Source organism: Phyllostomus hastatus, unplaced genomic scaffold, assembly GCF_019186645.2.
Source record: "Phyllostomus hastatus isolate PE091 unplaced genomic scaffold, TTU_PhHast_1.1 phas_contig_209, whole genome shotgun sequence".
In the NCBI taxonomy this organism is placed as follows: Eukaryota; Metazoa; Chordata; class Mammalia; order Chiroptera; family Phyllostomidae; genus Phyllostomus; species Phyllostomus hastatus.
In genome coordinates this window covers 19,445,795-19,460,476 of record NW_025333735.1, presented here as the reverse complement: position 1 = coordinate 19,460,476, position 14,682 = coordinate 19,445,795, and the positions used below count along the sequence as shown (strand labels likewise).

Below are 14,682 nucleotides of genomic sequence, written 5' to 3'. Positions count from 1 at the left end.
TATTAGCAAAGACACATGCAGAAGTTTGCAAAGAGCTTGAACATGGAAGCCCGTCTTCCCTCTTGCTGCTGGGAATTATTCTATCTCCATGTGAGAAAGCCCAAGTTAGTTTCCTGAAAAGAGGTCCCAGGTGTTCATGCCATCATTTCTGAGGCCCAAATATGTGAACGAGACCTGCTGACACCACATGGGGCAGAGATAAGTAATCTCAGTTGGGCCTATCCCAATTTGTCACTTCATTGAATTGTAGGGAGGTAATTGATAGATTCTTAAACCATTGTTTTGGGTGGTTTGCCAGGCAGCAATAGATTACAGATGCATTTTTATTGCTGCCTCCAACACAGACTTCTTCCAGTAATTATGGGTTTTCTGTAGACTCCTTCAGAGTCTCTGAAGTAAATCTGGTTCAGGAGACCATCTGCCATCAGCTCTGTGCTCTCCCATTCTTACAAACAAAAAAGCAGGTTTCTACATATCATGGTAATCACCTCATCATCAAGGATTATAGTTTTGCTGCTATAGACATGCTGCTGCTGGCTCCCCTGGAAATTGTGCCCTTTCTCCCCATCTCTGTGTGCCTTTTCTGATCTTGCTGCCTTCTCTGAGAGACGTGGCTGCTTTTGTATTTTGTTCTGCTAGGGAGTACATTTAATTTAATTTTTCCCTAGTGAGAACAATTATGGTAAGCCCCTCACTTCCAGGAAACACATTTTTGCTGGTACTTTCTGATGTCCTGCTTCCCTTTGATTCTCCTCCATGGGTCTTTTCCATATGACTTCTGTCCAAATTCAGCTGCTCTTAGCAACCTTTACAAATACTTTGGAGTTTGTGCATAAAATCTGTATAAGTTTGCTGAAAGTGGCATTTGACATTTCCCCATTGTCTTTGTTGTTTATAAAATTTCTAGGGAGAAGTGGGAAAGATATTTAAATAACTGACATCTTGATACTGGTGTCCCTTCATTTATTTATTTTTTGCAATAAGAACCCTTTGAACATATTTTTTCCTGAAGATGATGTAATAACCTTGGATGCTTTAGTAATTATTAAAATCTTTCCAAGTTCTAATATTCAGAGAGGGGAGCATGCTGGGGCTCTCAAAGTAGTTCTTTGTTTCTTAGATTGAATCACAGTTTAAGTTCCCTTCCCACACTCTATTTGGGCAATGGTCTCTTTCTATTTAAAAAGTCTGACTAAGTAATCCTCACTGTAGTTCAGGAAAAAGAGATTATATTGCCATATTTTACAGACAGAGTGAGTGTCAGAATCATGACGGTACTGCAGGATTCATTCGCTTCCTTCCAGACGTTCCCTGCCTCAATATTCTTAATTTTGGCTTTGGGCCCGATTTCAAAGGTAGATGGTACAAACGCAACAGGTCCAAGAAGGCAGCATCTGAGCTTAGCAGGATTGGGTGCTCTACACTCGAAGGGCTGGTGTTTGAAAATGTTGCCTCCAAAGCTGCAAGCGGGAGACAGAGCAGGGCAGGAGTCCACGAAGCCCCTAAATCGGTAAGCTCTCAGGTGTGACGTTCATAGTGTGTGTAGGTAAAGGTGGTTTGGGTTAATGAGTAACAGAAGGTTATTGCCACTTCTTGGGCAAGCTCCCATTACCTTCTGATACACAGTTCAGAAGGGATCTAATCCCCTGGAGGGGAAATGTCCCCTCCAACTAGAGAAAAGTCCTCCCACTAATGGAATTGGCATGTGTTTCTGTTGTGTAATAGTTGTATTATCCGTTTTGGGCTTTTCCCAGTTGCTTCTCCCACTAGGCTGTGGGCTCCTTGGGCTCAGGGACTGTGCCTCAGCATCTGGCACAGTGTATTGTGCTTAGTGCAAAATAGGTGCGCCATAATTTTTTGGAGTAAATTGAAAAAATAGGCCCGTTTTACCTATTAAAGTCTTTCTGGTCTCTGGATAGTTGTATAAGCAGTCACTGCATCTCTACCTTTTTCTGTTTTCTTGTCAGCTTTCTTTTCTTTTTCTCTGACTGAAAAGGGCTGAACACCTGGGGGAAAGGAAACCTTTTTACATCCGTCCCCAACTCCCGCCCCGCCCCCTCATCCCAATAGCAAGCCTCCATTCCCTGCTTTCTTTGAAACTGGGCAGTAAGGCTTCCGGGTGCCTGTTGCTGGGTCACACAAATTCCCAAGTTGTGGGACCCATTCCCACGGTGTCTTGATGGAGCATCTCCACCAAGGTGATCTGACCCCATTGGTCAGTAGCACTGCGCTTATCGCTCTGGAGCTCCTTTGTGCAACAGGAGAGCTGTGGGCTCACACTAGCTCTTTCCACATAATTTGCCCCACTCGCTCCTTTGCCTTCCTCTACCCCGAGTTCTAAGGTCCCCCCCCCTCCTTTGTGCAACCCGTGGCTGCCGAGCTTCTAGTACTGTATTCATGGCAGATGAAGAGCCAGTGACTGACATGTTCCACGAACGGACGCGAATCGCAGCAGGCGCGGGTGGCAGGGGGAGGGTGTGTAGTGGCAGACCGCCGCTGGGATTATGAATGGGGGCGGGTGGGGTGACGAGTTTGGGGTTCCAACCAGGATTTTCGGTATCCGGCTTTGGATAGGCACGCAGGGCAGTGCGTAATCCTTCAGCTCTGGTGGGAAGGGAGATGCCGTGAGCTCCCGGTTGAAAGTGAAGGTTATTTTGCAAAACTCCCTTGGTATCATGCCTGCAGAGTACTGCAAGAGGTCGGTGAGGTAGGTAGTGGAGGAAAATAAGCGAGGTGGGCACTCAGGGAGAGGGCCAGCCGGCTGGGGATGGTGTGTCTTGTTCCTTAGAATTGACAGGTGGTGGCCTCAGCAGTTGCTATCTACTACACATCATCCAGTCCTTGCAATATGATCACATTGTTATTCCCCCGCACCGGTCTGAGGAGTGCAGAGAGGCAGCCCAAGTGCCACCAGCGAGCTGTCTCTTCCGGGGGGTGGGGGGAAGGGAGCAGTGGGGGTACAGAGAGGCAGTTGGGGAGCAGTCGAGGAGAGAGGAGCTCAGGGGTGCATAGCGGCCGCCCGTACTGCCCAGGCCGGGATCCTGGATGCTGGCAGGTCCGGGCGCCCACTCTGCAGCCGCCCCCAGCTTGTGCTCCCTTTTCCTGGTGTCTCGGCCTCGCCTTGGCGGCTGCGGGCTCCCCCTTGCCCACTGGGCTCCACGAGAGAGGCGCGCGCCAGTCCTTTTACCTGGCTCTGGTGCCCCTGGGAATAGGGTAGGCTCATCTCCTTGCACGAAAGAGCTGCGCCGGACAGAGCCGTGGCCCGAAGCCTGGGCACCCAGAGAGCGGTGGCCAAAGCGGTGCACCAGCAGCGCCTCCAACAGCAGGAGGGAGGCTTCCGAGAGGGTAGCCTGAGGTAAGGGCTGCCCAGGAGGCTGCGGGTTTATTTCTTCCTTCACTTCATGGCACATCGCGGCCGAAATGGAAAGTATAGGGTGCTGTGGAGCTGATGGGGTCGAGGGGAGGATGGGGCTCGGCAGGCACCATGGTCTTTACCACTACGCGGTTGCCCCTTATAGTATCAGTAAATCCGCCGACAGGCTCTTTCTCTTCGCCCCCTGGTTCTCTGCCCCTGTCTGCGTCCTTGGACCTCTTGGTAAGTCCCTGAGAAGGAGAGCGAGCCAAGGTAGAATGGAGAAAGGCAGAGGGACTCGCCCAGGAGGGGTGATGAATTGGCGCGCGGTGCCCAGGGATTGACTGCGGGCGCGCGAGAGAGCCTGGGGTACCCAAGAGTTTTCTGGGCTTTGGCCCCAGGATGGTCCTACATGCCCGTTATTGAGGCTCCACACAAGCTGTGACATAGTGGGGGCTCTGCCAAGGAACTTTTGGGGAAGCTCAGTCTCTGTTTGAGGAGGGGTGGTGGACTGTGTCCAGGGCTCAGTCCTTTCTAAACTAGAAGTGTGTGTGTGTGTGTGCGCGTGTGTGTGTGTGTGTGCAGAGTTTCCCCCCTTTTCTTTCCTGCCTTCCCTCCTCTTCCATCTTCCTGTTTTGCTTCCTTCCTTCTCTTTTTCACAGATCCTCTCTCCATGTGCCATACTTCAAACAAAACCCAAAACCACCGTAGTCAATAGCTTAAACACAAGTATAAAGAGAAGAACACAGAGAAATACTTGTGTAGTTAGTTTTAAAGACAAATATATGTATATAAATAATATAATGTGTTATATATAGTGTAATATACATATACTATATCATAGTATATACACTCTATATTGTATTATATGTACTATATAATAGTATATGTAATAAATATACTGTATAGTAATATACATGTATGTCTACAATACATAAATGCAATTTTATATAGTATATATAATATATAATACTGCATATACACACAAGCCTGCAGTAATTTTAAAGAAATACTTTGAGATTCTCACCTAAATTTACATTACATGTATGTTGTTTACATCACATGTATATGATGCCACTAAACAGAAATGGTAAATCTATGCATTCCATGTCTTAAATCTGTATGTGATATAACTGTTTTTTGAATCACATCCATCTTTTAAATTCAGAGGTTCCCAGCTACTTGAAAGCCCAGGGCTACACTGCAAGAATAAAAAGCACATTAAAAAATACAGATTTTTTTTTAGTGGATCATCCACTTTCCTTGCTTTCCTTTTACCAAAAGGGGGGAACCTGCTTAATGTCAACATGTGTCTTCACCATATCAATGGTCTGTTCAACTCTTCAAATCAGTGCTGGTCGGACTTGACTGGTAACATATTTGCTGGCTGTTTTCTGTTATTTTTCTTTGTAAACAACAGAATGCTAATTACCAAAAATAAGTAAAATTGTTTAATAGACTGGAATTGTCTAGATGGCACAATTGATACAGTGAGGCTATTTATTATATCTTCATATCTTGTTATCAGGGTAGGAAAAAATTCTGAGTATGTGAAACACAGAGTTGATTCTTGAATTTGTGTTTATTAATTATTGCATTATTTATGTGTATTACAATTGTAAACCTACTTTGGCTCATCCTTCTCTTCCTTATTAAAATTGTGAGCTAAATGTTTTTACAATGTGTCTCTTGTATTTTTTTCTCAGCTGACTTGTTTTTCAGTTTATTTCTAACTTGAGATATTTTGCAAAGATGAATTATTTTAAATGTCTCTAGAGGTACCCACTTCGGCATACTTGTTTCTTTTAAACAGAGTTTTTACTTAAGGAGTAAGAAATCAATCGTATGGTTTTCTGATTTGGAAGTCCTTTGCCTGCCTAGAGACAGGTATTTAATAATAATGATATGAAGTAAGGATTCATGCTTGATAAAAATATTATACATAAAAGTGACATTTTCATTTTGGTTTACAAACTGACAATTTAAAATTGTGAAGGAATAGAGTCTCAAGTTCTTAATATCTTATTTGGCTGATTTTGATTATGGAGCAAGAAGCACATGTTGTGGTTTTGAGTCAGATTTAACGATTAGTAATTTGGATTTATCTTTTATTATTATAGCATAAAATTTCATTGCTCTTTCTAAGGAAACTTGAGCAATGGAGTTTGGAGAAGGTGTGGGAATGTTATTGACCATAGGACAAGTGGGTTCCTTTAAAATATTAGAAAATTTTAAAGTAGAATTTGGGTAATTATTCAGGCCTATTTTCCAGCTAATTCTTTTTTTATTGATGTCCTATTATTAAAATTTCCCATTGAACTATGATTTTTTTTTAATTTTTAGAAATTCTATTTGATGCCTTTTCCTACATAGCTGCCTTTTTTTTTCTTTAGGTTTTCTGTCTTTTAATATGGATTATATTCTTATTTTATCTCTTTAATAATTTTACCTGAATTTATTTTATAGTTTAGGGTTTGTTTGTTTGTTTTTTTTACTTAAATTCTTCTGGGAGTTACTCATCCCAGTGGTTGCATCTGCTGGCTCCTCCAGAACCGTATATCCATTTCAAAGTGGATTATTCCCTCCTGTGTTTTGTTATTTGGATTATGAGCTCATCTTAAACCAGGTTTTTGCTTTTGGTTTTTCTCTGTGGTAGTCATATTTTCCCTACTTCTTGAAAGTTTCCTTGTAGGGATTTTTTGTTTTTTATTTTTATTTTTATTTTTGCTTCTATAGAACATCTTAAGGGTTTTGCTGGTTTATGATAAGCTTATAAAAATTTTTAAATTGAGTTATAACTGACATATAGTTTCAGGTGTACACCATATGATTTGATATTTATATTGTGATCACCACATTAGGTCTAGTTAACATCCTTAAGGTTAGCTTTCACATTTGTTTATTGCCTCGAGATTTCTGTGCTCTGCAGGTGATGTGAATTCGAACTGTGTGTGTGCCTTGTGTCTAGTCAAGAGATTTAATTCAAGGAATAATTTTATCTTTCTATCCAGAGCTCCAGGAAGAGACAGGCTTTCTTGCTACTTCTAGGCCAGGCTTCTAGTCCTCCTTAAACTAAGGGGTTAACTCTTCTAGGGTTCTCCTTTTTGCAGAGGACTCTGCTCCAGTTACCTTCCTTTCATGGGCCCCAAACCAAACTACCTGTCCCCAAACACATGAAATCTACAGTCTCTGTGCATAAATGCCTGTGTTTAAATTCTGTATCACTTTGGATTTATGTATTACCAATTTATCTCTTTTGTGGTATTTGTTTTCTTTCTGTTCTAATACTTACAGATTACCTTTCTTTTTTCTTCAATGTTAACTATTTAATCTATTTCACTTTTTCTAGTCTCTTAAAAATGTAAGTATCTCTGTGTTGGCAGAAGGAGTTCAGTCTACATTAACTCAGCCTGCCCTGTCACGCTAGTGGAATAAGATGTCTCTCGGGCTATATACACTGAGAATTGATTCTTTTCAGTTACTTTCTTTTCCCTTCCACAATATCTTCACATTTAAAAAAAATTCATATGAGTCCCTTGTCTTTTTTTCTCCTTATGTGACATTAATATTTGTATTGAGTTCAGGGCATTCATTTGCCTTACAGAGTGTCTCACAGTCTGAATTTGTCTAGTGGTTTAGTTACTTGACTAGGTTAAGGTTAAACATTTTTAGCAAAAATTCCCCTACTTAGGTGAGGTGTGCTTCCTATTGCATCACTGCAGGAAAGTCTCTTTATCTCATTTTTGATGACTAAGTTATATAACTTGAAAGGTGATACCTACCAAATTTCTCCTTTTCTTCTTCTTTTTTAACTTTGAGGTTAATAAATACTATGTGAAGTAACACTTTGAGATTATGTGAAAAACTTTTCACTCTCCCACAATTTTCACCCAGTGCTTTTTTAATTAACTTTTTATTTTGAAGTCATTGTAGATTTATATGCATTGTAAGAAATCATACAGAGACCCTGTGTATCCTTTATTCAGTTTTCCCCAAGAGTAGTATCTTGACAAACTGTAATAGGATATCACAACCAGGAAATTGACATCGATATAATCTGCAGATCTCATTTGGATTCTACCAGTTGTGTGTATGTGTTTAGTTCAATGCAATTTTACCACATGTATAGGTTTGTGTATTTGCCACCGAAATCAAGATGCAGAATCATTCCATTACTTTGGAATCCCTTGTGCTGCCTCTTTAATAATGACACCCATCTGCCTCCCACTCCCTGGCTTCATTCCTAACCTCTGACAACCTTCTCTATAATTTTGTCATTTCAAAAATGTTGTATAAATGGAATAATAAATTATGCAAACTTTGAGATTGTTTTTTTCCCCCTACTCACCATTGTTCCCCAGAGATTCACCCACATTGTTATATGTGTCAATAATTTGTTCCTTCTTATTGCTGAGTGCTGTCCCATGGTATGGATGTCCCACATATAGTTTAGGCATTCATCCAATGAAGGACATTTGACTATTATGAGCAAAGCTCTGTGCACTTTTGTGCACAGGTGTGTGCACGGATGTAAGTCTTCATTTCTTTGGGTTAAATTGCCCAAGGGTATGATTGTCAGGTCCTATGGTAATTACATACTTAGTTCTATAAGAAATTGCCCAGCTTTCTTCCAGAGTGATTGCACCGTTTTACATTCCCAGCAGCAATGTGTGAGTGATCTGTATTATGTTGGAGTTTAGGTCTGCCATTTTACTGCTCCCTCTCTGTTTCCTCTGTTTCTTATTCCTTTATTTCTCTTTTCTGACTTCCTGTGACTTACTTGAACATTTTATAGGATTCCATTTTGATTTATTTCTAGTGTTTTAAGTGTATCTCTTGGTATACTTTTCTCAATGGTTGCTCTGGATATAACCATATATATTTAGCCTATTTACTCTCCCTTCTTTTTTAAATGCTGTTGTGTTGAGTATAAGACGGTATTATATTTTTTGATTCATTAATTGAATATGCACTTCATGCATATGACACTGCACTTCAAGAAGGAATTTGTGGTCAATTGTTTTTTCCTTTCAGCACTTCAAACATGTATTATTTCCTTCAGGCCTCCATGCTTTCTGATGAGAAAACCATTGTCGGTGGAGTTGATGCTCTGCTAAAGGCAATGTGCCATTTCTCTCTGGCTGGTTTTAAGATTATCTTTCTGTCATTCTTTTTTTTTTTTTTTTTAGAAGCTTGGGAATGGTGTGTCTCGATATATATTTCATAGGATGCATTCTATTTGGGGTTTGATCAGTTTCTTGAATCTACTTGGTTTGTGGGTTTTTTTTCCCTTCCAATTTTGGAAGGTTTCCTGGTATTATTTCTTCAAATACTCTTTTAGCTCCACTGTTGTCATCTCTTTTTGGGACTCTGATGATGTGAATGTTGGCCCTTTTTTTATTGTCCCACAGCATCCTGAGCTTCTGTTCATCATTTTCTAAAATGATTTTATTTATTTATTTTTAGAGAGAGGGAAAATGAGGGAGAAAGAAAGGGAGAGAAACATCGATGTGAGAGAGAAACATCAATTGGTTGCCTCTTGTACACGCCCTGACCAGGAACTGAACCATGAGCTAGGCATGTGCCCTGGCCAGGAATCAAACCGGCGACCTTTTGCTTTGTAGGATGATATTCAACCAATTAGCCATACCAGTCAGGGCTCCATTCATCTTTTTAAAAATTTTGTCTAATTTGTTTCTGTTCACATTGGAATAATTCTATTGATCTGCTCTCAAGTTCACTGATTCTATCCTTGATCATCCCCACTATTGAGCCCATCCAGTTAGTGTTTTATTTTGGTTATTGTATTTTTTTGGTTCTGTAATTGCCATTTGATCCTTTTTAGAACTTACACATCTTTGCTGAGTTTTCTATTTTTTTTTCCCAATTGTTTCCAGAGATTTTGAGTTTGCTTGTTGAAGCATTTTTATAATGGAAGCTTTAAAACCCCTGCCAGATAATTTTAACATCTGAGTCACTTCAGTGTTGGTGTCAACTGATTGTCTTTTCTCAATTAAGCTGTGATGGTATCCTGGACACTTTGCACCAATGTTAGGAGGCTCTGGGTCCTATTTAAACCTTATACCTTAGCAGTCACCTTGTTTAGGCTTAGCACACAGGTCCTAGATTACTTTTTGTACATTGTGGTTTCAATGTGAATTTAAATTTCCAGAGGTTTTGTGCTGATGTGTGAGTCTGCCTATCTTGTCTGGTGCTTCTGGGGCTCCCACTGAACCAACCCTGCTGATGCCACTGGAGGGGGTAGAAGGAACCTCTCCACCCAGGCCTGCTGGTGCTTCTAGGGGACGGAAGGGATTTCTTGGCCTGCAGGTAAGGGATTTCTGGGCCTGGAGCTTGTTGTGGCAGGATTCCCCCTGCTGGTGCTGTGAGGCCATCTGGTGTTATTGGCTGGACCCCAGTTAGATGCAGGAGAGGAACCTGTGTCATCTATTGCTAGGATGGGGGTTGGAGACACTGGCTTTGGTAAGCAACCTGCTGTTGGGTAGGGGGTCATGAGGCAACCAGTAGGTTGCTTACCAAAGAGTAGGTTTACTGCTCTTTTGTTCCTCTAGTTTGAGGGTCACCAACCACTCACTCTCTTTCTTCTCACCATTTTGAGTCTTCCTTTGCTTGCCCCCTGTGTTATTTATAGGGTTTATAGGTGTACTAAGTGGGGAGAGACCCGGAGAGATGAGTATGCCTTCTTGGCTGGACTGGAAATATATTCTTTGTAAAAACACTCTAGTTTAATTCCTTAGTCATCACATTCTCCATCGATATAATTGGATTGTGTTTTCCAGTAATATGTATTTGTTCTAGAGACATAGTCTAAACCTCAGTTTAAAAAACAGATACATATCAATTTAAGTTAATCTTAACATAATTGGATAAATAAATGTTAAGTTATACCTTATGAGCAGAATCTAAGACAAAAATCTATGTGTGTGATATTTTCTCTATCAAATATTTTTCTCCCAGTTGTCTTAAAGCATTTGAAAAATAGTAGCTTTTATATGTTGACATATCTGGAGAATGCTAAAAATATCCTTTATCAGATGGACACTTTAAACTCTAGAGAAAACAAATGACATTATTTGCACAAGCAGCTTGCTGATATTTTGAGTGGATTAATGAGAAGATACCAGGATTCTGCCTTTGGATCTTCTGGTTTATACCACAGTGCTGATCCACAGAATTATGGCATTTTTAGAACTGAAAGTGAATTTAGAGATTACCTATTTCAATCTTATTGCTTGATATTTAGGAAAACTAATACCTTGAAGTCCATAAAGGAGCCTAAGTGCCTTCAGTTCAATAATATCAAGGCTTGCTTATGTTGAATTCTTAGTTCATAATGTTATATTTTCTTTAAAAATCAGGATCACTTTCTTCTTAGAAAACATTAAAATTTTATATTGAGGCATGATTTCTCAGTTCCCTTTTCTAATAAAAAAAAAACACTAACAAGCTGGGACAGCATGATGGTACTCTTTAAAAAATAGGCATGTCTGAGCTCTGGCCAGGTGGTGCAGTTGGTTGGAGCATCATCCCATACAACCAAAGGTTGCAGGGACAGGGCACATGCCTAGATTTCAGGTTTGAGCCTTGATCAGGCACGTACGAGAGGCAACAATCAATGTTTCTCTCTCACATTGATATTTCTCTCTCTCTCTCTCAAGTCAATGAAAACATATCCTCAGGTGAGAATTTAAAAAATAATAGGCACGTTTGAAAGTCTGATGAACATATGGACCAGAAAAGTAAACATAAATTCAAAAATTTACATACAATCTTGAAGGTTTATGAACTCTTAGGGATGACCACCAAATATTGTTTTTGTGTTATTTATACCATGTGATGTCTGTGAATAGTCTTTGCTAGGAAAAATGACATAAGGATAATGCCCCATTCGATAGCCGGACTCTCCCTTAAGGATAACTGTGGCAGTTGTCCTGGCACAGCACACTAGTGTGCTAAATTTGTTTTCCTGCAGGTTCTAGAGAGCCGTTAGATGAGAAGCATAGAGCAGGACTAGCTATGCCACTAAGTGGGTAAATAACATTCCTTCGACAGTTGTTAAAACAGATTGTGGGAAATAGAAACAGGCAACTAAGCACATGATACTTCTCTCTCCCCCCAAACACACATACACACACCTTAAGATTTCTTAGAAAGATTGTTTGTCATCTGCTCCTGTCTGCTGTCATCATCTTGGAGAAATACTGTTTCTTCAAGATAATTCTCCCTTTCTCTAGTAAGGTTTCTCCCTGGTGGTCATTGAAACCTAATTTCACCCACGCAAAATGTTAGGGGCTCAAAGAACAAAGTTTATAGTAGCAGTTGATGTATTTACTGGTGAATTTATGAGGATAAGAAGAAAAACCACATCCATGTTTTTCTTATATTATGGATCCAAATAATTTAAGAGCACAGAATGATAAATATTTCTGAATTCAGAGATTAGGAAGTCAGTCCAGTGTTTGTTAAAGTAGTTAAGATTACTTTAAAGGGAGCTGCTGATACATACTTAGAGGAAGCTCCCATAGAGCTCCCTGTGACTACTACAACTCCTCGGATGAGAAGTAAGACCCTGAAATGACTTGAAGTGCCATAATGTATACTAGAGTAAAAAACTCAATGCAGAAAAGTGGGGACAAAAAGAAATAAATTTTTCTAGTGCTTTTACATCTTTTAAAATATTGAAGGGGTTTTCTTTTCAGGGTTACTCTTTTGCTATTGAATAACTGAGTAATGGGAATCAGAATTTTGAGTTTCAGTTCTGCTATGCCACTAAGTGGGTAGATGACATTCCCTTCGTAGATCTCTGGATATAAAATAAAACTTTGAATTATGATAACCTCTAAGATTATTTGCAGCATTCTGATTTAGTGAAACTTTTGATTAGTAGGTATTACTTGACATGTTGGGGAATTTCTTGATATATCTATGTAATTAAGTATTATTCATAAGAAAGACCTCCAGGGAACAAATATTTTTAGTTTGAAATTATTATAATATGTTGATGTGTTGAGAAATTTCAATAGTTAGAAAGGTCATGATTGAATAAGGACTACCCAGCTATATGGATACAACATAGCACAATTTGGGAAACAAATACTTTAATGCTGATAGTGACAATGACAATGGTGATGATGCTAATGTGATAGCACTTAATTTAATTGCAGTGGAGGTGTAGTGATACTGTAGATTGTTCATTAGTATCCATTCACCATTTTCTCTTTTATTTTCTTCTGCTATACAAGTTGGAAAGCAAATCATTCTACTTTCCAGTCTCTCTTGAAGCAGAAAGTGGCCCATATTGCTAAGGTTAGATGGTGATTAATGGGGAATGGATACTTTCTTGAATAAAAAAGGAAAGCTTTTCAAGGAGAAGGTTCTTGTCCTTGACCCTTACCTCTTCTTTCTCAGTAGGGCAGGATGCCCTGATTTGTGGGGAGCAGCCATCTTGCAAGCATGAGGGAAAAAACCATGCACATAGAATGATGAAGCAGAAAAACAGATGTTGCTTGGATCCTTGATGACATCTTGGAGTACATCTATCAGCTCTGCATTGCCTGCCTCCAGTCTTATTATTCTATTGGAAAAATAAAGCCCTTAACTGTTTCTTCCACTATTTATTAGGTTTTTTGTTACTCCCAGCATAACACATTCACAACTCAATATGTAAAGTAATTGTTATGACTTTGCGCTTTACCTTTCTGAAGGATAAAGTCAATGTTTATAGATCTTTGTAATTATTAATCTTCAATAAAAAGCTAAGCTATTTTCTACAAAATTATCATTGTGAGGCAGCTTGGTGGTGAAAATTTTGGATAACCTATGAATTTTTTATTTTATTGTTCATAGCATGAAGAACAGCATACAACTCCAAAAGCCTCAGTTTTATTTATTATTGCTTAGACAATATTTTAAATTTTATTCAATGGGTGAAATTTTTATGAGGAAAACTATTTCTGTGAGTCATACCTCCTACTTAGTTATAATCTTTGGTAAGAATGGGATACTGCTGGAGAATACCAATGACTCTTGAAAAAATGTTTTCCTCATTTGTCTTATAGGCACAAATATATAGCAAAGTGGTTTGTCCTTGATGCCATTTAATCTAAATTTGTTTTTACCAAATTTCTGCTGACTTCACACTTTTACATGACTGAGAAATACTTTGAGAGGAGGATTTTAAAATTTAAGAAAAATAGCCATTCACAGAAAGTGGATATAAAGTATATAAAATATTTTTTTTGCATGGCATTTAATCTGCACATTCTCCATTTGGATTTACCTGGCTTATGTGCATTAAGCCATATGATAAGAGAAATAGAAGGATCTAAGTGGGATATATTTGTGTTATTTTATCAGTTAGGATAGTGTTCATTTGAGAGTAACTGATAATTTGAAATATTATATGCTACAAGTAAGAAGTTAATTGTTGTACATGCTACAAGATGTCTGGAGGGAGATGGCCCAAGGCTGGAGCAACTGTATGAGGCAGTTATCAAGGATTTAGGCTCCTTCTTGCTTTTGGTTCTGCTGTCAGTGGTGTATGGCTTTCATATTATTGGTGGGAAGAGAGTGAACCTCCAGGCATGGCATCTGGACACAGGCAGGGAAAAGGGGCTGGACAAATAGCAAGTCATTCATTGGCAGAGTCAGAAAATATGGTAAGGAAAATGATTGCTCCCGGGAAGATGCATCTGGTAAACTTCTAATATCTTACTCATATGAACTATATCAATGACCACCCTTAGCTGCAGAGAGGTCTGAGAAATAAAGGATATTTTTTCTTTTTATCACTTTAATCTGGGAAAATTGGTACCTCCCCAAGTGTCAGGATTTTGTTATATTGCAAAAGAAGGATATTGGGTAGGCAACCATCATTGTCATTGCACATGAAGAATATTTCTTAGCTTTTAAAATCATATTTGTAGTGTTATATCATAAATGCATAGTCTGAAGATATCTTAAAATGTGACAGTTTAAGAGTATTTATTAATTATTATTTGCCTTAAGGCCCTAGAAAGTACACTTATTTAGAATTTTGTATCAGTTGCCAGTTTGTGTTAATAGAGCTGACTGACATAAATCTCAAAGTATATTTTGATAGTCATTGGTATTAAGATAATTGTAGGCAAAAAGTTATACTTCTATAATGAATAATGACATATGAGTGTGAAATTCTGAGAAGTCAGACAGGAATAATATTATAAATGCACTTTATTTTCTGTTTAAATTGGCATTTATGTATGTGTATAATACTCAAGATCAGATATTTATTTTAAAAAGAATAAAATTAGTTCAATTCAGCTTTTCTA

General features: G+C 39.0%; 1 pseudogene; it reads left to right on the top strand.

Annotated features, from left to right (window-relative positions):
- Positions 1-3,420: 3,420 nt before the first annotated feature.
- The window catches only part of LOC123816420, a 55,315-nt pseudogene continuing 44,053 nt past the window's right edge, over positions 3,421-14,682 (top strand).